A 25,813-nucleotide genomic window follows, 5' to 3' on the forward strand; every position below is an offset into this window, starting at 1 on the left:
AAACTCCTTACTACTCATTAGTTTAAGAGGTGAAAATTACTTCTACTTTTTAATTTTCTGAATACATAAATGTGATACCTTCATTATATTGACTATATTGTTAGCCAATCATTTCAGCTGAAATCAATTTTTTTCAGATAAAGAAAAACAAACACAGGCTACTTTAATTTATTAGCATGTTGTTTTGACTTTTTGAGATAGACTTTTACAATATAAGCCCTCCTTGACCTGGTTCTTATGTAAACCAGGCTGGCCTTGAACTTGTGAGGAATATTTGACCAGACCTCAATAGCCTTGTTGTTTTAAAGACATTTTCTGTCATGTCTATTTTAAACCATTTACATTTTTCATCATTCAAGATAATCCATATATATACAATGTATTTTTATCATACAGATTACCCAGTTCCCTTCTATCTCCTTCTAGTATACAATTCTTCCTCCTGTTCAGTTTTCATGACCCACTGAGGACAACCAGTGCTGTCATGTGTTCATGGGTATAGGGCTCTCCCTTATAACACATTCAATTTATCAGAGTTCATTTCCTTGGAGCATATGGATACTACATCCCCCATAAATTTCTTACATTTTAAAATTCAGATATTCTTACACAGTTGCTGTAGTCTTAAAATGGATTACAATCACATGAGTATTTGAGATCTTATGGGATTAATTTTGCAATGCAAATTTATATCAACCAAAAAGCCCAGAATTTAAACTATCTCACTATATTACAATGTGAAAAACTAAAACTTGTAGAGAAGAGAATGAGGCAAAGAAGTCATTCTCACTTATACCCATGAGCTATTTTTATTTCCTCATTCTAGATAATCCTTTTTTCATGAAACTTGAATTTGTCATTTATGTACTGTATGAAAACTGATCCTAGAAATCCATGGATACCTCTAGACCTCATATTTAAGTATATATAAATAGTCTAACTCATAAGATTGTGCCAGCATAATAAAATTTATAGGAGATATACTATTGAAACTATAAAGTATGGTAAACACCTTTACTGTAACAAAATTAATGTTAAATGACAACAAAGTACCTTGAAGGAGTAACTTCTTTGTTTTTGACTCAAGAGCTTCTGAGGAATGAATAGAATATGATTTATTAAATATAATTGAGCCCTGTTGGTTTTTTTAGTCTAAATATTTAAAGAATAAATTCCTCAAATCAGACTTATCTTCAGTTTCCTGGAGATTCTAGATGACTATACTTAAAAAGTCATTCTTATTCCAGTTTGAATAACATTTGAGATGGAGAACAAGCTTAAGATGAGTGTTGTTGTAGTGATGCTGAGATGCAATTAGACAAAAACAAACATACAAAATTATTCTTACTTTGATATTTCAATGGCTTGAGTTTGAGCTGAATACTCAGCCTTCATCATGTCTAACATCCAAACACAGTGGGCAAAGGAGGGATCTGCTATAACTGGAAACCTGATTCTTACACAATTACCTACTTAGAAATCTGCAGCCTAGGGAATCCAGTATCATATCTCTGTCCATGGTGGTATCTTTATAAGGTGTTTCTTTTGGAGTCGCATGATTCTTGTGGTGAGTGTAGAGCTTCATTGTCTCATAGAGAGACATCTGAGGCTTAGTATTTAAACAGAATAATGGGCATTAGAAATGGGTTGGCAGATTTAACTACAAACAATAGTGAAGTTGTGCTTCTTATCCAGCCTTCCCTGGATGTCATACAACATTGGATGTAATAAATGTAATCAAAGGAAAGATTCATGTTGCCTCATAATGGCAGAAAAGTCCATCAGTGGTCACTCCAAGCCCACTCAGCCCTATTTCTTTGGGAGTAAGTCAAGGCAGAGAATTAGTATCAGGAAGCCCATGATTCTGCAAAGCTGGTCACATCATGGTGAACAAGGGGAAAGAAAGAGGAAGGAGAGAATATGCACCTCTTCCAAAGGATGTCCTCTGTGACCTATTTCTCCAAGAAGTTTTCATTTCTAATGTATACACTACATTAAAATAGTGCCACTGACTAAGGAGCAAAAATTGAGTTCATGGCATTTTTGGAGACAGTTCAGATCCAATTGACAAAAATATCCAATTGACAAACGAAACCACAGAATTATGCTGCATGGTGGGCGACATAAAGTTAATCTTTCCTTGTTGCAGCATCTGTGGTGAAAGATAGGCAGTTGTCCACTAGAGATCAACTGTCAAAGGAGGAAATGCTTTATTAAAGACATTATACAAATTTATTCAATGAAATATGATCATTTACCTTATAATTTCATTAAAAAATTTACCTTCATTTATTATTTAAGTGAATATTAGGTAAACTCAATTTATGGAGTAGTGATTCTTATGTTGTTATAATATAAATGTTGCATATAATATTCATCAAATTATTACACATTTCACAATTTTTAATTTATGAGTGATGACTTTATATTACACCAATTAGACAATGCTATAAAATTCTCTAAAATTACTTCTTGATCCCTTAGGTAGATAAATCAATGAACAATGTAATTCATGAATCTCAATTAAATAAAAAGTAATAACGATTTTATTGTTATATAATTTTATTAAATATAAATTTCTCTAAGGCTACAATGTTCATTATCACCTAATTGTGTTGGGTTTTTTTTTTTTTTGGAGAAAACATAACATTTTAACCCACAGCATAAGTACACATATGAGGAAAGTATTATGAATTATTAAAACTTAATTTTAATAGTTAAATTACATAATAACAGACAAAATATTTATAGATCAAATAGCTTTTTATTACTTGCAAAGTGAATGACGTCACATCAAAAGCATACTATAAAGTGGTTCTAAAATGTAATGCTAGGTTACAGAAGCAAAAAAATCATTCAGTGAGATTCCACTCAACAGCAGATATATTTGAAAGACTGGGAGATAGGATTTGTTAAAAAGCTTTCATTCACAAGCTCCATCATGAGTAAAATTAAAAGGCTTTATGGCCTTCATTAGTTTTCTTCTCTCCAAATCTCATGAACTTTCTTTCGATATCATCCATCAGCATCATCCTCGGAGGAAAGGTCATGAATTCCATCCTTCATTCAGGCACACAGGGCATTAACACCGAATATACAATGCTAGGTATCATATATAATAATTAGGTTTGTAATTATGTTCATATATTTCCTCATAGATGTCTTCAGGCACTAGCTATTCTTCTACTTCAAGACATTGCAGAGGATACTGTTCCTATGGTTACAAGGAGGAATGCAGTGTGAAGGTGGCTCAGGATTATAAAAAGGAATAAGAAACCAAACTGGAATCACGAGACAGGGCAAGTAAGTCAGTCTACCCATTTGTATTTCTCAAATACCTTAATACTGAGACTGTGTTCTTTCCTAAGTTGCAAAATGTCGGTGGAGTATTTAACAAGACAAACCAATTAGTGTTCTGACTGTTAAGCATATTAAGTGATACAGCTGCAGATCATAGTAAAATGCATTTTTCAAAAACAAAGAACACCAAGAAAAGAGGAAAAAGGCTTCTTCACTGGAAAGGGTTGGCATTAAGAACCCTTCTGTCAACTAAGGCAACAGGAAAGGGCACTGTAAACTCAACTAGAATTTAAAGCAAGACTAGAGTAGAAGTACCATGAGGTTTGTTAAACGGCAAGTTGTCTTAGCTGAACATGCATCCTATCTTTTTTTTTTTTTTTTGCTATTGTTATGTTCATTTTAAAATGACAAATAAAATGTTGTCAACCTCACATGATATCTGTCCAATGAGAGCGGGATGCAGATGCATGGAGAGAATGAAGCCATGGCAGACTGTCTCTAAACCGAAGTAGAGGATTGATTGGTAAGATGAGATAATAAAGAACTGTAAATTTCTTGTTTTGGTAGAAATTAATTTTGCTAAGAAACCTTTGACTTTTCCACTTTCATTAATTTTCATAATAAGATGGGGTTGCCCATGCACTTAAATACTGTGAACTAGAAGTTAAGTATACTATCTTTACTGTCCAAAGGACTCAGAACATGCCAATGTCCCTACAAATATGTGGATAGACTTTTGCCATTGTACTTTTCTCTGATCAAAAGTAGGACATTTAATAATTTTATCTAGTATGCGATTGTGATGTTTTTTGTTTCTAATAATAACACATGAATAAAACTGCACAAAACTTAATGTGTTTCCATCTCAAATATATTGCATATTTCTTTTTCTTCTCAATCATTTATTTTTATCCACATTACTTCCCAATCTTAGCCCTCCTGCTTTCTCTCCTTCCATTCCCACCCTTACAAATTCCCCAATTACCCCAATCCCTTCTTCTATATCTTACTGTACTTCTGTTTTCTCAGACTAGCATGCTTGGCTATCTGACTGTCAGACCTGAAGAACACACAAGAAGTGCATTTTATGTAAATTTATAATTAAGCTAAGAAAATCAAAGGCATTGACGCTAACCTGCCATCCTAGGTCTTGACATATTTTCAAACTGAATAAGATGTAATTATTTGTGTATGTCAGCTAATACCCAGTGGCATATGTGAGAACAACATCTATTAGAGCACAGACACCCTCGTTTTCCTTGGAAGAACCTGAAATAATTAAGTTAGTAAATCATCACCCAGTCAGGACACTAGACTCCCACGGCTACTCCCCTTGATCTTCATTTTAATTATGTGCTTGTCTTGATCCCTGACTATAAAATACACTGACATGCATGTGCCTTTGACTGCTCAATTCTGGACATACGCTGCAGCCTGTTCACGATGTACTGCTTTCATTCTAACTCCCTAGTTCTCCTTGACATATATCTCCAGAGAGCCGTGCATGCTGTAGCCTGCAATATCTTGGGATGAAGTTAATTAAATTAATTCTCTCTGTCCAATAACTACCAGTGCGTTTGCATCAGGCATGCAACAGTTAATTGCTGTCTATATCATAAGGAGGATTGTGTCAAGTCTATACTTTAATGATGAGTATAGAGCAGAGGCAAGACTATTATTTTTAACACACACATGACCATAACAAGAAATCTGTTTAGCAATAGATTTATATTATCTTTAAGATCTATCAAGAGTACAGCTATACTTTGAACAGTAAATTTTAAAAGGGAGAATGTATTACTGAAAAGCATCACCACTATCAAAATGATATATGATAATATTGATTATCTATTACAGTGGGATCATAGTACTATTCGGGGTTGGATATATAGGTTAGTTTTATTGCTTCTACATTAACTTCAGCTTTCTACTTTTATTAATATTTGTGTATACATGTATACATGTTAATATTTGTGTATATAAATTGATGCTTAGTGTATTTTAGAGTAAGACTGTAATTTACTATTTAATTAGACAAATTAGAGGATGATGAGAGATTTATATTAGAACTTAATATTATACTAGGTAATTATTTCCTATAGTTTTCATTGAACACCTACAATATTGTCTTTAAAAAATAACTAACATCATTGGAATCCTTAAAATTAGATTTTCCCAATAAATACTTGTAAAAAGGAAGTTTAACTCTTTTCTGTAGAGGAATGTATGAGGACTATACTCAGATAAGAAATATACAACATTTTAAAGCCTATGCTATAGTTATACTTGGTAGAAAAGAATATCTATCTATCTATCTATCTATCTATCTATCTATCTATCTATCTATCTATCTCAATCATACATACACATACACACACATGAGATAGATAGATAGATAGATAGATAGATAGATAGATAGATAGATAGATAGATAGATAGATAGAGAGAGAGACTGAGACAGAGACAGAGACAGAGAAGCTGTTAAAGAAATGTCATGTTTGCATGGGTCATTGCATAATGGACTCGTAAGTTTTAAACCCCTGCCATTAACCCACAATTAGGAAAGACTATTCTCTCTGAGATTAAGTACCTGAATGCTGAGTTACTAAATGCATATAAACTATAGATAATGAAAACCTGGTGAATATATACCATGGTATTTTATTCATCTGTAAAGAAAATGAAATTACTAAATTTGCAACTAAATAGAATCGGAAAGCATTTTATTTGTAGTTACTCAGGTCCAGAAAAACCAATACTGCATGTCCCCACTAATATATAGATCATAACCTCAGTTAAATATCTGTGTAAGTGGAAATATATTTAGTTAAAGGTCAATAAACTACAAAATGACCCTTGAGACCTGAAGGATGGAGCCAACTTCAAAAGACTGGTTTGTGCAACAATAAATTGGAAAGAAAAGTACTTGGGCTATGCCAACAGGTTCAGTGAGGAAAGGATGGCAGAGGGGTAATAAAGGACTCAACTGGAGGGAAATAACCAAAATGAGATATGCAAAAAATTTCATTTAGAAATGTATTACTTTGAAACCTAATCTTAAAAATTAAAATGGAATAGTAAAAAAAATTAAGAACTATATCTTATTATATTTTATTTTATGTGCCATTGTTATCTTTTAGAAGCCTTTTTCTTTTCAGACTAAAGACAGAAATAGAGTGGATGGTAAAAGGGGTTGGAGAAAGTGGGAGGAGTAGAAGGATGGAAAACTGTACCCACACACCTATGGTCACTTGATCTTTGACAAAAGTTAAAATCATCCACTGGGAAAAAGACAGCATTTTCACCAAATGGTGCTGGTTCAACTTGCATTCAACATGTAGAAGAATGCAAATTGGCCCATTCTTATCTCCCTGTACAATGTTCAACTTCAAGTGGATCAAGAACTTCCACATAAAACTGGATACACTAAATCTAATAGAAGAGAAAGTGGGGAAAAGCCTCAAACACATGGACATGGAAAAATTTCCTGAACTGACCACCAATGGCTTATGCTCTAAGATCAAGAATCAACAAATGGGACCTCATAAAATTGCAAAGCTTCTGTAAGGCAAAAAACACTGGCAATAGAACAAAATGGCAACCAACAGATTAGGAAAAGATCTTTACCAATCCTACATTCAATAGAGGGCTAATAGCAATCAAACATGATAAAAGTCTATCTAACATGAAATAACTATTTCTATACATATATGTTATACACACACACACACACACACACACACACACACACACACACACACACACACACATATATATATATATATATATATATATTGTATATATTACACCAATATTTTCTTAGAATACTTAAGTACTTAAATGATGGTACTATTTTCCTGATACAGCCTAATCTTAAATTTTATGATGGAAAATTAACAAATTAAGTGCTGAAATAGAGCATTAGGGCATATTAACAAGAGAACATAAAGCTGAGATATCTGTTCAATACAGTATTGCTCAATATCTGAGGGGTTTTATCTATTGAGTTCTTATAGATACAAAAAGCTATGTATGTTTTAATTATACTAAATGATACTGTATTAGCATGCTGACTGTATGTTTTCTTTGTACACTTTGATACTCATATTCCTTCTAGATCCTTATATTTAACACAATACACTAATCAAAATTATGTTGTATTATTTAGGAAAGATGACCAGGAGGATACATGTATATGCTCCATCCCATCATAATTATTTTAGTTTTAAAAATATACATTTGTTTCATACATACAGGATTCATGGATTCAGAGAGACATTTTCAGATTCATCTAAACATAGACATACCTTAATGGTAATCTGAAGAGAAAATATTAACTAAATGATAATTTCCTTTTTTTATTTTTTTAGTAGGTATTTTCTTCATTTACATTTGAAATGCTATCCTGAAAGTCCCCTATACCCTCCCCCTCGGTCTGCTCCCTTACACACTCACCCACTTCTTGGCCCTGGCGTTCCCCAGTACTGGGGCATGTAAAGTTTGCAAGACCAAGGAGCCTTTCTTCCCAATGATGGCCGACTAGGCCATCTTCTGCTACATATGCAGCTAGAGACACGAGCTCTGGGGGTACTGATTATTTCATATTGTTGATCCACCTATAGTGTTGCAGACCCCTTCAGCTCCTTGGGTACTTTCTCTAGCTCCTCCATTGGGAGCCCTGTATTCCATCCAATAGCTGACTGTGAGCATCCACTTCTGTATTTGCCAGGCACTGGCATAGCCTCACAGGAGACAGCTATATCAGGGTCCTTTCAGCAAAACCTTGCTGGCATATGCAATAATGTCTGCATTTGGTGACTGATTATGGGATGGACCCCCAGGAAGGGCAGTCTCTGGATGATCCATCCTTTCGTCTTAGCTCCAAACTTTGTCTCTGCAACTCCTTCCATGAGTATTTTATTCCCTATCCTAGGGAGGAATGAAGTATCCACACATTGGTCTTCCCTCTTCTTGATTTTCTTGTGTTTTGGAAATTGTATCTTGGGTATTCTAGGTTTCTGGGCTAATATCCACTTATCAGTGAGTGAATGTCAAGTGACCACTTTTAGGAGACTAATATCCAATATATACAAAGAGCTCAAGAGGCTGAACTCCAGAAATTCAAATAACCCCATTAAAAATGGGGTACAGAGCTATATAAAGAATTCTCAACAGAGGAATACCAAAGGGCTGAGAAGCACTTGAAAAAATGTTCAACATCCTTAATCATCAGGGAAATAAAAATCAAAACAACCTTGAGATTCCACCTCACACAAGTCAGAATGGCTAAAATCAAAAATTCAGGTGACAGCAGATACTGATAAGGATGTGGAGAAAGAGGAACACTCCTCCATTGCTGGTGGGATTGCAAGCTTGTACAACCACTCTGGAAGTCAGTCTGGCGGTTCCTCAGAAAACTGGACATAATACTATCGGCAGATCCAGGAATATCTCTCCTGGGCATATACCCAGAAGATGTTCCAACTGGTAAGAAGGACACATGCTCCACTATGGTCATATCAGACCTATTTATAATAGCAAGAAGCTGGAAAGAACTCAGATGTTCCTTAATAGAGGAATGGATACAGTAAGTGATAATTTCTAACTGGCCATGTGTTCACAGTTATTCTTCATAACTTCTTTTGTCTACTGTCCACTCTATTTTTCTATCAATAAGCACGTGAAATAATTATTTCATTACTTTCCATTCAATAACAATGTTTTATTTATTGTTTGAAATCTTCATACAATGTATTTCACATGTATTTCCATTTCCCTAACTCAGAGGTTCTCAACTTTCCTACTGCTGTGACTTGTTAATACAATTTCTCACATTGTTCTGACCCCAACCATAAATTTTTTTTTGCTATTTCCTAACTTTAATTTTGCTTCAGAATGAATCATAATAAATATCTTACATGCATGATATCTGATATGGATATGAGACCCCTGTGAAAAGGTCACTCATCACCCAAAGGGGTCATGATCTACTGTTTGAGAGTTTCTGCTCTAAGTCCTCTCACAACCACCATCTCTACCCTCCAAGTTTTAACACTCTTTATTTTATACCCACCCATTGAGTTCTTTAATGTTCATAGCTGAATTGTCTAGGTCATTCATACTATTCCTTAATTGGGATGCTATATTCTATAGAATCTAAGGCTCAGATAAAAGCTGAAGGGGATCTTGAATTCTAAGCATACATCCCATTGTTAATGACTGTAATACAGTTGTCCATTTACTTTTCATCTTCAGATCAGTTATGTCAGCTAACACTTTCCTTTTCAGTACTGCTGACACAAGAACATGAGGGCCAAAAGGACTAGGAACGTCTAACCTCATTTAGTGACATTATTGTTAAGTCTTTTTTGAAGCGATGTTTATTCACTTGGAGCAAAGAACTTCAGATCTGCAGAGCATTGCACTTTAAAGAAGGAAGCAAGACTACTTTCTGGTGGATCAATAAGACAAGTGATGACTGGTGACACTCTCATACACACCTGTTGTTTACAGAATGTGGGAGTCCTGGCTGTCAAAGAAACATGCATTGCAGTATGCTGTATAGCTAGCTATATGCCACCCTTTGGAGCACATTATCCAAATCTTGAGATTGCTAAGTATATTGCACAGTAATTGAGTCTTCTAGAGGATGTTCTACTGCTCAAAATGCTAACTGATTCAAGATATTGTTTATACTCAATGGTGAGGAAGAGTGAATCCCACAAATAAGGGTCCATGCTCCCTCACTTTAGTTGTGATATGAGTTCACTTTTCAGAATCAGTGTTATTGGGACTACTGCAATGTTGAACAAAGGACTTTATAACTCCACAGATATTTTACTTTGGACAGGAGCATTGTGTGTAGAGAGAGCAAATCTATACACATCACAGTTATCTACTCTTGTAAAGACAAAATGCTATCCCTCTATGATGGAAGTGGTCCAGTGTAATCAATCTGCCCACAAGCAAGCTGGATAATCACTCCAGGGACTGTGGCATATTGAGGGATCAGTGTGGTCTCTACTGCTGACAGATTGGGCAATCAGAAGTGTAGCCAAGTTCACTATCAGGACTTGAAGTCCATGTTGCTACGGATGTATGGACCCTCAGTCATGGCTGCCATGGACATTTTGTCCTCTATTCTATTGGGCAATAACAGGGAGGCTTAAAATAGCTGACTGATGTGAACTAAATAGAACATCTTATCCACTTCATTTTCATCTGCCTTTGGTGAGTTCTTCTAATACCTAAGCGCCAGAGACACACAAGATGCATCAAGAAGTCCATGCATCAATCAAGAACCAGCCATATGGCCATTGAATCTGTTTGTGCCTTCAGGGCAGTTCCTCCTTTAGGTCTCTCTGGATCACTTGCAATGAGTAGTTTTGAGGGAGTCTGGAACAAGACAAAGCTCTATGGCTGGTACAGTGTCACATGTAAAGTAGAAGACCCTGAATTTTAGGTTGGTATCTTATTGGATATAGTATCATTCTGGATATCTAGAGTAGTTGCTATAACTTGCATGCCAGGTCCAGTTAACAAAATGCTATTCATATAATGAGACAGTCCCTGTGAATTAAATTATGACAAAAAATAAGCAGGTGGACATACCTATGAAAAGGGATAGTGAGATGTATTTATAGACTGATGTGCTAAAGGGGATATACTTTTGTTAGGCGTCTAGAAATGTATTGAGTAAAGGGAATTTCTCCAGGTCAGTAGCAGTCTAGCAGATACCAGGGGACATGCTAGTTTGCTCGACTAAGTGAAACACACCTGGTGAAACAGCTGCAGGTGGAGTCGCCACTCGGTTGCTAGTCTACTTTGATACTCCAATATTCATCTGTTTCTGCATAGGGAAAATGATATTGAAAGAGGCTGTGCTGGGAATTGCTGCTGTTATATCTTCCAAACCATTTTTTTTGATGGCACACCTCTCCACAATCCCTCCAGGACTTTTGTATTGCTCTTGATGTATTATTTTCTGAGATTGAAGCAGTCTAATTGCTTCCATATTGCCTCCTCTGTCAGAAAAGCACTCCCATATACAACCACCAAACCCAGACACTGTTGCATATGCCAGAAAGATTTTGTTGATAGGACCCTGACATAGCTCTCTCTTGTGAGTCTATGCCAATGCCTGGCAAATACAGAAGTGGATGCTCACAGTCATCTATTGGAGAGAACACAGGTCCCATAATGAAGGAGCTAGAGAAAGTACCCAAAGGAGCTAAAGGGGTCTGCAACCCTATAGGAGGAACAATGATATGAACTAACCAGTACCCCTCAGAACTGTGTCTCTAGTTGCAGATGTAGCAGAGGATGGCCTAGTCGGCCATCAGTAGGAGGAGAGGCCCTTGGTAAGATTACATGCCCCAATACAGGGGAATGCCAGGACCAGGAAGCAGGAGTGGGTGGTTTGGGGAGCAAGGCAGGGGGAGGTTATAGGGGGCTTTGGGGATAGCATTTGAAATGTAAATGAAGAAAATATTTAATAAAAAAAAAAGAAAAGCACTCCCTCTACAGGTCATGGAATCAATATGAAGATTCTGTCAGCTGCTAAATACATCTCTTTCAGTGATTCATTCTGGAACTGGGGACATATCCACAGGAAAAGGGTAGCGCAAACTTAACCCAACATGAGTGGAATTATGCTAACATTCCATTGATCTTTTTTTCAACCTAAGTAATTTTTCTAGATGAAATGTCTATAGGAATATTTTGAATCTCTTGGAGTCAATGCTAATTCGTTACCAGTGTCCACTAATTTCATACCTTTCCCTCTTCCCAAATGCACAGTTGATTTGCTAAAGGTCACAGTTTTTTTTCTTTTTTTAGAAATCTAATATAAAGATAAACAACATACATTTTCAGCAATGTCCATAGGTCCTTGAGGCTATTATCCATTTCGTTCAATGGGATCTGTGTGTGTAAATTGGCTAAAGTTGTGAGTCTGACCAAATGTCTGTCTTCTCTGAATCTACCATTAACATTAGAATTCTGTCCATTAGCACAAGAGCTTTTCTTTAATAGATCAGGTAAGGATTTAGTAGCTCTCCCATCGACTTTACTTCTGAGAACACAATGACCTGCTTGTTAATGGCATGTGTTTGTGTAGGTCAGTAGATGTATATTGGTCCTTTGATCCTGTTGCCCATTATCAGGAATTACACTCACCTTGCCCTTGGGCTGCTTCCATCTGGATGCTGCTACTCTGGCATCCAGTTCTTCCATTGTATTTCACTTTTCCAATTTAATGACTCTGGTTTTCAGTGTTAGATCTGGTGTAGAGGTCAAAATGAACTCTTATAAAATGCTTGTGTTTACCTCCTGAATTTTATTGTAAATATTGGTGACAGGTGCATTTTATGGACCATCACAGAGTGGGTAAGCAGGTTTTATGTATTTTAGATTGATTTTTTTGTATATTCAGGTTTGGCCTGCATGTATATAAATATGTACAGAGTGTATGTTCCTGGTGCCTGTGGACTTGAGGAGGAGACTATCAGGTTTCTTGGAACAGTAGGTATGGATAGTCATGAGGCACCTTATAAGTGCTGGGAACTAAATCCAGTCCTTTGCAAGTCCAAGTTCTTTTTTTTTATTAAGTGCGTGATGTATTTTTAAATTTATTTAATTTTTTAATTTTTATTAGATATTTTCTTTATTTACATTTTAAGTGTTATCCCCTTTATTCGTTTCCTCTCAGAAAACCCCCTATCCTATCTCTCCTCCTTCTGCTCATCAACCCACCATATTCCCACTTTCCTGTCCTGGCATTCCCCTATACTGGGGCACTGAGCCTGTACAAGACCAAGAGCCTCTCCTTTCATTGATGTCCCACAAGGCCATCCTCTGCTACATATGCAGCTGGAGCTATTGAGTCCCACCATGTGTGCTCTTTGCTTGGTGGTTTAGTCCCTGGGAGCTCTAGGGGTACTGATTGGTTCATATTGTGGTTCCTCCTCTGGGGCTGCAAAGCCCTTCAGCTCCTTGGGTCATTTCTCTAGTTCCTTCATTGAGGACCCTGTGCTCAGTCCAACGCATGGCTGTGAGCCTCCACTTCTGTATTTGTCAGGCACTGGCAGAGCCTCTCAGAGACAGCTAAATCAGGCTCCTGTCAGCAAGCACTTATTGGTATCCACAATAGTGTCTGGGTTTGGTAACTGTATATGGGATGGATCCCCAGCTGGGACAGTCACTGGATGGCCTTTCCTTCAGTTTCTACTCCAAACTTTGTCTCCATAGCTCCTTCCATGGTTATTTTGTTCCCCCTTCTAAGAAGGACCGAAGTATCCACACTGTGGTCTTCCTTCTTCTTGAGTTTCATGTTATCTTTGAATTGTATCTTGGGTATTCTGAAATTCTGGACTAATATGCCTTTATCAGTGAGTGCATCCCCTGTGTGTGCTTTTGTGATTGGGTTACCTCACTCAGGATGATATTTTCTAGTACAAGTATTCTTAACCACTGAGTCAATTCTGAGTTTTTAAATGACCATCATTCTTTAACATTTTAATCTCTTTCAGTCTCCGAATCTTTTCTTTCACAAAGAACACTGGACAGTTTCAGCCTGCTCACTGTGAGCAATCTTTGATTTGTGTTTTAGTTAGCCAAACAAACTTTTAGAACGTTCTCTAATTCTGCAAGCTGAATAATCGATGCAGGATCTCTGATTAAATGGCCCACAAGGGTGATGGAACTGGTGATAGAAATGGAATGGGAGACATATGCTCAACAGACAAGTGCATATTTGTATGAAAATAACCTGACCGATTCATCCCTCATACAGTAGATAAATACAATGAATATGTGAAAACAATAACTGTAACAGGCAATTCAGATCTTCCTTTAAGTAGTCCCCTGTGCTTTTACTGATGCAGGATAGAGACAAAAAATTGAGGGCTCATGGGAGGGATCTCAGAAAAGTTAGACTCCACTAATGAAGAAAAATTGTTCAGACACAATACATGTTTTTCTAGAGACATCTCATATAAGGATGCTGAAGTCAAGAAAAGAAGGTGCACTCGTTTAAAGCCCAGGTCATCTTTAACTTGAGTTTTGTTAGTACTCACTCCCCTTTCACTTCTAAATGGAAGACATTTTCATCATGAGTATATCTTACCACTTTGTTTCAGGGAGAAAATTCTTTAACTTTCAGACAGTGTTGTAGGCTCCACTGCCAGACAATGTTAACTTAGAAAACCTGAAGCTTGTATATAACCATTGTAAAACAAAACAAAACAAAACAAAAAACAATAATGTAGAAGAAGAAAAAAAAAGACAATGAGATTTAAGTCCCAACAAGAAGCCCATTTCCATATTTTAATGTATTGTATCTCTCCTGAAATCATCATTCTTTTAACCCTAGTGCCATGCCATCTTTAACCTTAATGCCCTTTGTAGATATATTATGTTTTCTGATTTTTGTTATTCTGGGTTTTCTGTATATGTGGACCTGCATGTCTCTGAGTCCCTTCATTTCATGTGCTTTTTTTTTTTTTTTTGAGGGGTGGGCTCTTTTTGTTTTGTTATTTTATTGCTTGTCTGGATTTGTTTTTGTTGTTGTCATATTAATATTTTAGATGGCTGTTTTTATTTGAGAGGAAGGGGAAGGGGAGTGGGAGGGAAAGAGAGAATAGAGGGGGAGGATCTGGTAAGAGGTGAGGGAGGGGAAACCATAATCAAAATATATTACATGAAAAATACCTATATCGGAGGATAAAGACATTCCTGTATTGTAACTTGTCTTTGGATCCCCCTACCTCAAGCTTTGTACTTACCCCTCTGCAGTGAAATCATGAATCTTGGTCCTTCCACTTCTAAGAGAATGGGATTCCATAGGCTGTTGCTATGGCAATGTTGAGCTGTGCTTCCATCCCTTCTATTATTAGTATTACTACCTACTTCCCCACATATTTCATAGGTTCTGCTCTTATATTCATTAATATACCAGGAGTTAATCTTGTTAAAAGGTTAGAACTCAATAGGTACTGATGTTCATTCTGAGGAGGATAAAACCTATCATTTGGGGACAGTCATTATAGTTTGCCTAGAAATTAATTAATTATTTTGTAGGGCATTGTGAATCTAAGCCACTGTAGTGATAAGAGTGCCTTTGCTAACTGTCTAGAAGAGCAAGGTGCTCACTTCTGGTGAGCAGAGTTCACATCCATTGCTGCTGGTGAGACAATTTCTAATGTGATTGGAGAAAATTTTCTACTTGGAAATACAACTCAGCATCTAAGGAAGAACTCAGTAACTCCAGCTTCATGACGCTCTTTCCACGCTTCTCCATCTCAACTTAGAGGACTTTGTTATTTACCAGTTCAAGAGTCTATAGCCTATGGGTCACAAGTCCAACTTGCACCGTACCTAAGTTTTCTGCTTGATATCTAACAGCTATTGTCCCAAGCCCTCTCCATCAGTTAGATGCCCTTAACAATGAACACAACTCTGGTTCTAAGCTCATAAGTCTTTCTTTTACTGCGCATCATGCAGCAGTGAAGATAATGTCTTTCTATTCTCGAGTTTCTCCCAAAATATTTTAGAGTATCAAATTTAGAGTTGCTTAGTTATTTGATTCTTGCAGCTTATTGAAAAGAAAATTCTAGGGATTATATGTTGCGTATATTTCTAAATGTCTTGCACTGTGACTCATTGATACTTGTTTATATAGAAAAACAATCACAAATGTTGAGTCTAATTAAATTGAGAGCTATTATTAGCATGACAATTCAAGAAATCCTAAGTCTGATTTGAAAACTAAACACGAGAGAGAACCAAAGACCTATTTCAAGAACAGGGTCATGTGATTACAGCCATTGAGGAACTCCATGATATACTGTCTGTCTGTGAACTAAAGAACCAGAAAAATCAAGTGATTAGCAATTTGCTGAGTCCAGTGGACTGAGAAGTGAGAGATCTGACAGTGTAACTGAAACTGAAGCCTTGAGAAATGGTGGAGAAGCTAATGTAACACTCTGTGTTGTAGTCTGAATTCTCAGAACCATGCTCTGTGATGCTGGAGGGCAAGGGAAGATGGATTAGCTCAGAACAGAATTTTCTTTGTCTTTTCCTTTTTGCCCTACTCAGATAGTCAATGAACTGGGTGAAGTCCACTCAGATTAGTAAAGGCCACCTTCTTCACTCAGGTCACGGATCCAAGTCTGAAACATGAAAAAAAAAAAAAAAACTTCTGCATATTCCCCAAGAAATATGGATTCTTTTTTTTATTTGCCTCACTTTTCAAAAATAAAACTTTACTATTCCATACCTGTGCATAGTTTTACCTATACTTTTATAATCAAATGCACATGTGCAAAGGTTAATTATAAAACCAAGGCAAGTCAATCAGTATTCCCCTCTCCTTAAACATTTGCTCTTTCTTTATTTTAGAGCAGTAAACTCTTCTCTCCACACAAAATATTTAAAGGTTTTCATGAACTACAGTCACAGTTGTATGTGGTGGAGTATTAGAGTTGAGAAGATTTATGTAATTGTATTTTGATACATGTTATTCAAATTCATCGTAGACTGCTACTCACACATGTTCTACCCTCTTAAAACAAGAATTACACCCCCTTGCTTCAACAAAATCAAGTTTCTTAGCTTTTAATATGGAACGGGAATATATCCGTTTGCCTTTGTCACGAGTATCGTGTCAGAAAGAGAGATTAACACGTTTATGTCATTCCACATACAACATCAACATTCATTGAAGAATATTGAGCTTACAAGTTATGGCTGTTTTGTTTCCAACAACTTGTCACAGTATTGATTTTCTTGATAATTCATAAAGGCCAACAAAGGTTCTTTTTTTTAATGATACATTTTTTTTTGTTTTGTTTTGTTTTGTTTTGTTTTTCGAGACAGGGTTTCTCTGTGGCTATTCTTTTTTTTTTTTTTTTAATTAGGTATTTTCTTCATTTACAGTTCCAATGCTATCTCAAAAGTCCCCCATATGCTCACCCCCACTCCCCTACCCACCCACTCCCACATCTTGGCCCTGGCATTCCCCTGTACTGAGGCATATAAAGTTTGCAAGACCAAGGAGCCTCTCTTCACAGTGATGGCTGACTAGGCAATCTTCTGATACATATGCAGCTAGAGACAGGAGCTCGGGGGGGGGGGTGTACTGGTTAGGTCATATTGTTATTCCACATATAGGGTTGCAGACTCCTTTAGCTCCTTGGGTACTTACTCTAGCTCCTCCATTGGGGGCACTGTGATCCATCCAATAGCTAACTGTGAGCATCCACTTCTGTGTTTTTTAGGCCCTGGCATAGCCTCACAAGAGACATCTATATCTGGGTCCTTTCAGCAAAATCTTGCTAGTGTATGCAATGGTGTCAGCCTTTAGAGGCTGATTATGGGATGGATCCCCGGGTATGGTAGTCTCTAGATGGTCCATCCTTTCGTCTCAGCTCCAAACTTTGTCTCTGTAACTCCTTCCATGGGTGTTTTGTGCCCAATTCTAAGAAGGGGCAAAGTGTCCACACTTTGGTCTTCATTCTTCTTGAGTTTCATGTGTTTTGCAAATTGTATCTTATATCTTGGGTATTCTAAGTTTCTGGGCTAATATCCACTTATCAGTGAGTACATATCATGTGAGTTATTTTGTGATTGGGTTACCTCACTCAGGGTGATGCCCTCCAGGTCCATCCATTTGCTTAGGAATTTCATAAGTTCATTCTTTTTAGTAGCTAAGTAGTACTCCATTGTGTAAATGTACTACATTTTCTGTATCCATTCCTCTGTTGAGGGACATCTGGGTTTTTTCCAGCTTCTGGCTATGATAAATAAGGCTGCTATGAACATAGCGGAGCATGTGTCCTTCTTACCAGTTGGAACATCTTCTGGGTATATGCCCAGGAGAGGTATTGCAGGATCCTCCAGTAGTACTATGTCCAATTTTCTGAGGAACCTCCAGACTGATTTCCAGAGTGGTTGTACAAGCTTGCAATCCCACCAACAATGAAGGAGTGTTCCTCTTTCTCCACAGCCTCACCAGCATCTGCTGTCACCTGAATTTTTGATCTTAGCCATTCTGACTGGTGTGAGGTGAAATCTCAGGGTTGCTTTGATTTGCATTTCCCTGATGATTAAGGATTCTGAACATTTTTTTCGGGTGCTTCTCAGCCATTCGGTATTCTTCAGGTGAGAATTCTTTGTTTAGTTCTGAGCCCCATTTTTTAATGGGGTTATTTGACCAACTTCTTGAGTTCTTTATATATATTGGATATTAGTACCCTATCTGATTTAGTATAGATAAAGATCCTTTCCCAATTTACATTTCAAATGCTATCCTGAAAGTTTCCTATACCCTCCCCCAGCCTTGCTCCCCTACCCAGGTACTCCCACTTCTTGGCCCTGGCATTCCCCTGTACTGGGGCATATAAAGTTTGTAATACCAAGGGGCCTCTCTTCCCAGTGATGACTGACTAGGCCATCTTCTGCTACATATGGCAGCTAGAGACATGAGCTCTGGGGGTACTGGTTAGTTCATATTGTTGTTCCATCTATAGGGTTGCACCCCTTCAGCTTCTTGGGTGATTTCTCTAATTTCTCCATTGGGGGCCCTGTGTTCCATCTCATAGATGACTGTGAGCATCCACTTCTGTATTTGCCAGGAACTGGCATAGCCTCACAAGAGACAGCTATATCAGGGTCCCTTCAACAAAATCTTGCTGGCATATGCAATAGTCTTTGGGTTTGGTGGCTGATTATGGGATGGATCCCTGGGTGTGTTAGTCTCTGGATAGTCCATCCTTTTGTCTTAGCTCTAAAATTTGTCTCTGTAACTCCTTTCATTGGTATTTTTTCCCTACTCTAAGGAGGAATGAAGTATCCACATCTTGGTCTTCCCTCTTCCTGATTTTCTTGTGTTGTGCAAATTGTATCTTGGGTATTCTAAGTTTCTGTGCTAATATCCATTTATCAGTGAGTGCATATTTAATGACTTCTTTTGTGATTGGGTTACCTCACTAAGGATGATATTCTCCAAATACATCCATTTGCCCAAGAATTTCATAAATTCACTGTTTTTAATAGCTGAGAATCACTCCATTGTGTAAATGTACCACATTTTCTGTATCCAATCCTCTGTTGAGGAACATCTGTGTTCTTTCCAGCTTTTGTCTATGATAAATAAGGCTGCTATGAACATAGTGGAGCATGTGTTCATGTTACCAGTTGGAACATCTTCTGTGTATATTCCCAGGAGAGGTATTGCTGGATCTTCTGGTAGTATTATGTACAATTTTCTGAGAAACCACCAGACTGACTTCCAGAGTGGTTGTACAAGCTTGCAATCCCACCAACAATGGAGGAGTGTTCCTCTTTTTCCACATCCTTGCCAGCATCTGCTGTTACCTGAATTTTTGATCTTAGCCATTCTGACTTGTGTGAGGTGGAATCTCAAGGTTGTTTTGATTTTTATTTCCCTGATGATTAAGGATGTTGAACATTTTTTCAAGTGCTTCTCAGCCCTTTGGTATTCCTCAGTTGAGAATTCTTTCTTCAGCTCTGTACCCAATTTTTAATGGGGTTATTTGAATTTCTGGAGTCCAGCTTCTTGAGCTCCTCGTGTATATTCTTTTATTCCATTCTTCATCATTAAAAAATGATTTTCAGATTGTACATTCCACATCCTCTATTTCTGTTTGTCTCTCTCCTTGTGTGTATTGTCTCGATTTATTTCTCTCCAAGAGCCTTTGTGAGTCATCAGAATATGTTTCAAATAGTCAAAAAAATTTAAATGTGTAAAATATGTATACATTTTTATATCAAAAATCATACAGAGGAGGATAGTATGTTGCTATATGTTCTTTTGTATCTGCATTTATTTTATTTTTTTTATTTTTTTTATTTAATTTTTTTTTTTTTTTGGTTTTTCGAGACAGGGTTTCTCTGTGTAGCCCTGGCTGTCCTGGCACTCACTTTGTAGACCAGGCTGGCCTCGAACTCAGAAATCCGCCTGCCTCTGCCTCCTGAGTGCTGGGATTAAAGGCGTGCGCCACCATGCCCGGCTTGTATCTGCATTTAATCATGAGTAACAAGATTTCCTTCATAATGGTTATAAAATTCTGAATAATAACAGAATATTAACATCAAGTACACACTTAAACATTTTTGAGTACTTTATTTACTCATTCATTTATTGATGCAATTATTCAACAATTAGATGCAGATTAGAAGAGGAAGATACTTAGAGCTAAAAAAAATGCAAGTTCCAAGAGAATTTTTACTTCTAATAAGAATGGTTGAGAATGGGAAGAATGCATACATGTAAATGATACTTAAACACAGGGAGAGGTAAACAATACTGTCTGTGCTGCTGAGATGAAGACTCCCTGAGATGCACCAATACTTAATGTATAGGAGAAATGAAAAGAGAGTCAGTATGGATATGTATAACAAATTTATAACAACATTAAAATGTGTGTTTGTGAATTCAAATAAAGAAGATAAAGCACCTGTGTTATTTTCAGTCTAAACATAGTTGGAATAGATGGAGATTTTAGACATAACTAATTAAATTGATAAAATGAATATTATTTTCACACTAACACATTTTACTTTTATGGAAAGGAGTTATTAAGATTTCAGCAATTTCAAGAGAGAGTTATTCAAAATCAAATATATTTTATTTTATTAATGTCAGTGAGTACATGTGCTTATGTGTTTATTCATGGGCTATAGTATGGACATGGAAGTCAGAGGATAGCTTTCAGGAATTGGTGGTTTGTTTCCACCATCATCTATTAAGATCAAACAATGGTTATCACACTTGAATTGGAAAGAGCTTTACCCATTGAATCATCTCATTGGCCCATATTACATCATTTTAAAAAGTTGTTTTCTAGTTATTGGATGGATCACAGGGTCCCCAATGGAGGAGCTAGTTAAAGTACCGAAGGAGCTAAAGGGAACTGCAACCCCATAGGTGGATCATTATTATGAACTAACCAGTACCCCAGAGCTCTTGACTCTAGCTGCATTTGTATCAAAAGATGGCCTAGTCGGCCATCACTGGAAAGAGAGGCCCATTGGACTTGCCAACTTTATATGCCCCAGAACAGGGGAATGCCAGGGCCAAGGGGTGGGGGTGGGTGGGTGGGGGACTGGGGGGGGAAGTGTATTGGGGACTTTTTGGATAGCATTGGAAATGTAATTGAGGAAAATACCTAATTAAAAAAAAAAGTTGTTTCCTATGGGAATTTAATAGACATATGAAAGCATAGCTAGAGGCACATATAAGCCTAAGTTGTTTTGAATCAATTGTTCAGGTGTGTGTTTTCTGGATGAGATTGTTCAGTATGCTTGATCTATTGTAGAAGCAATAATTATAATTTAAAACAGTAAAGTTCAAATGCTACAGGTCCAGGAGTTAAGAAAACTTTGCATCAGTATAGAAGTTGGGCATGGGGAAATAAAGGCAAACACTGAATATTTGGAAAGCTACAGGAAGAAAAAATATCAGAAGCCACAGAATAGTCTAGAGTCCTTATTCACTATCATTAAAATACAAAGACTAATGGCAAAAAGTTTACTACTTATAGGAAGTTAAACATCTTATTTTACAGGATAGGAATAGAAACTCATAACAAATCATGATTAAAATGTGTACATTTTTATAAAAAGTATTCAGTAAATGAAAAACTGCAAACATATATGTATATATATATATATAGATATAGATAGATAGATAGATAGATAGATCTTTACACAACCAAAATAATTTCTTTCTTTCTTTCTTTCTTTCTTTCTTTCTTTCTTTCTTTCTTTCTTTCTTTCTTTCTTTCTTTCTTTCTTCCTTCCTTCCTTCCTTCCTTCCTTCCTTCCTTCCTTCCTTCCTTCTTTCCTTCCTTTCCTTCCTTCCTTCCTTCCTTCCTTCCTTCCTTCCTTCCTTTCCTTCCTTCCTTCCTTCCTTTCCTTCCTTCCTTCCTTCCTTCCTTCCTTCCTTCCTTCCTTCCTTCCTTCCTTCCTTCCTTTCTTTCTTTCTTTCTTTCTTTCTTTCTTTCTTTCTTTCTTTCTTTCTTTCTTTCTTTCTTTCTTTCTTTCTTTTTTCCCCTCTAACTTTTTATGAGTTCTGGGGATTCAAAATTAGGTAGTCACTGACACAACAAAACTACCCATGGAGTTATCTTCTTAGCCTTGGACATTTCCATATTTGGTTGGAGTTCTTTCAAAAATATATGGCTTAAGTCAAGTCACCTAGCTGAAGTCCCAGGGAACCCTAATTTGGTTCTGACAATCTTCGTGGGCTCAGGAAAATTATCTTTCTTTCTTTCTTTCTTTCTTTCTTTCTTTCTTTCTTTCTTTCTTTCTTTCTTTCTTTCTTTCTTTCTTTCTTCCTTCCTTCCTTCCTTCCTTCCTTCCTTCCTTCCTTCCTTCCTTTCTTTCTTTCTTTCTTTCTTTCTTTCTTTCTTTCTTTCTTTCTTTCTTTCTTTCATTCTCTCTTCCTCTCTTCCTTCCTTCCTCCCTTCCTTCCTCCCTCCCTCCCTTTCTTCCTTCCTTTCTTTCTTTCTTTCTTTCTTTCTTTCTTTCTTTCTTTCTTTCTTTCTTTCAAATTAGATATTTACTTTATTTACATTTCAAATGTTGTCCCTTTTCCTGGTTTCCCCTCCAAAAACTCCCTATTCTCTTCCCCCTCCAACTTCTCACCAATCCACCCATCCTAGGTTCCTGGCCCTGGTCTTCCCCTACACTGGGGCATAGAGCCTTCACAGGACCAAGGACCTCTCCTCCCATTGATGACCGACTAGCCCATCCGCTGCTACATATGCAGCTAGAGCCATGAGTCCTACCATCTGTACTCTTTGAAAACCAAAAATCTTAATTAGTATAACAGGTGAATAGAAAAATCAGAACCATAAAATAGAAACAATTATGGGTAAAACTGGCCTAAGGAGATTAGCATAATTATCTTTCTTGAGACAAGCTCTCTCTATAGTGCCCTGGCTGACTTTGAACTCAGGGTCTTCCTATTTTAACATCCCAAGTGCTAGGTCTATAAGAATTCCCAACTAATAATATCATTCAGTAGTGTAAAATAGGAAATAATAACCAATGTATACATGACAAGACTAGGAAAGAAGCATAAATATATACATTTGGACTTTACATAGGTAAATAAATAGGAACGAAAGGACTAATTAGGGAATAAGTTATTCTAAGAACAAACAAGGAAAGTGGTGTGAATAAGAGTATTGTGACTTCTCTTTGTTTCCATATTTTCCATTGCATTTCCAAACCTAAAATACTATTCTGCACAGTATACACAAAATTCTAAGATATCTTTCTCTGTTGTGAGGTCAAATATCTTTATGCATCTGATTTTGGAATCTCAAAATCAAAGAACACTTATAAGTATTTTCATAAGTGGAATAAGTCTGTGGTACACAAAACTCCACTTTAGGTACAGTAAGATTTTTTTTTTCTGTTGAAATCATTTGTACCTTCAATAGATAAAATTAGGCAAGGTGCACTGAGCATGCATTTCCCTTTGAAGTCCATCCTCTGTCATTTATCCAGTCTTCTCTGACCTAAGACATCTGATCATCTGGAGAGACTTTCTGTTCAACAGGATACGCAGCCTTGAGAAGACCTGTACTTGTTTCAGAGTGACTCTTGTCCTACTACAAGTAAATAAATCTGGGGTGATAATCATTCTGTAATTTTAGATTTCCTGTGTTCTGCATTCCTTGACTTGAAGTTTTGACAAAAAAATAATTTTTTACATATTTACATATAAATAATAAATAATGAACCAATGCTGGCTTGCTACCTGGTGATTCTGTCTTTCATGAATTCTGTATGTTTTACACAGACAGCCTGAATACATCGAGGCTCTCTCATTTTCATTCAGGTTAAGAATGCATCTATATCAGGGTCCTTTCAGCAAACTCTTGCTAGTGTATGCAATGGTGTCATCATTTGGAGGCTGATTAAATGATGACACCATTGCATACACTAGCAAGATTTTGCTGAAAGGACCCTGATATAGCTATCTCTTGTGAGACTAGGCCAGGGCCTAGCAAACACATAAGTGGATGCTCACAGTCAGCTATTGGATGGATCACAGGGCTCCCAATGGAGGAGCTAGAGAAAGTATCCAAGGAGCTAAAGAATTCTGCAACCCTGTAGGTGCAACAACATTATGAACTAACCAGTACCCCGGAGCTCTTGACTCTAGCTGCAAATGTATCAAAAGATGGCCTAGTCTGCCATCACTGGAAAGAGGCCCATTGGACATGCAAACTTTATATGCCCCAGTACAGGGGAACGCCAGGGCCAAAAAGTGGGAATGGGTAGGTAGGGGAGTGGGGGAGAAGGTATGGGGGACTTTTGGGATAGCATTGGAAATGTAATTGAGGAAAATACATAATAAAAAAAAACTATTTAAAAAATAGAATGCATCTATAACTTTTTCATTCCTAAAATGTAATCTTTCCTACTAGTGATATTTGAGATTTAATCAGACAGGTCTGAAATTCCTAATTACCTTTATACACACATCCATGTCTCCTTTAACTCTTCCCTCTTTGAAATTTACAATAAAATTCATGTTAAAAATATTGGAGTAGAGGGTTGGGGATATCCTCATGGAGATGGAAGGGGCGGTGAGGAAGTATGGGATGTGGAACAGTTGGAGGGTAGAACGGGGGGGGGGGCGGGGAATAAAACCTGGAGTGCAGGAAATAAAAGTAATAATAATAATAAATAAATAAATATTTGAAGAAATAGCTTTGCTGTTGCTGAGAAGTGTCTTGGAATTTTATTAGACAACTATTCTAAGATGGCTCTGTATAGTCTACAAATACATTATAGGCTCAATATTGTAATTGCTGTTTACTTAATATGAGGGATATAAACACTTCTATGCAGTTATTTATGTTACCTTTGTACAATATTCTGTATGTTATGAGATAACGGAAGGAAAGGAAAAATAAAATAGTAATGAAATTAATTAATTAATCAATTAATTTAATGTTCTACTTGTTTCAGTTGTGTTAGGGATATAACTGTACTACAGATTTTAAGTCATCCTTCAAGGGAGAATCTTTTATCATGTTTATATTTGTATGAGTATGTGCCACATGTGAGCAGATAGGAACCCAAAAAGGTGTCATATTCGCTGGAGCTAGACTTACAGGCAGATGGGGGCTGTAACTGTGACTTGCTTATCTGAGTGCTGGGAACTAAATTCTGGTCTTCTAGCTGAAAGACAAGAAAGAGCTCTTTTTTAATTTTTAATATTTTTTTATTACATATTTTCCTCAATTACATTTCCAATGCAATCCCAAAAGTCCCCCATAGGCCCCCCACTTCCCTACCCACCCATTCCCATTTTTTGGCCCTGGCATTCCCCTATATTGGGGCATATAAAGTTTGCAAGTCCAATGGGCCTCTCTTTCCAGTGATGGCCAACTAGGCCATCTTTCAATACATATGCAGCTAGAGACAAGAGCTCCAGGGTACTGGCTAGTTCATCATGTTGTTCCAACTC

The sequence above is a fragment of the Mus caroli genome, unplaced genomic scaffold (genome assembly GCF_978045245.1).
Source record: "Mus caroli unplaced genomic scaffold, Mus_caroli_1 scaffold_9, whole genome shotgun sequence".
Lineage (NCBI taxonomy): Eukaryota > Metazoa > Chordata > Mammalia > Rodentia > Muridae > Mus > Mus caroli.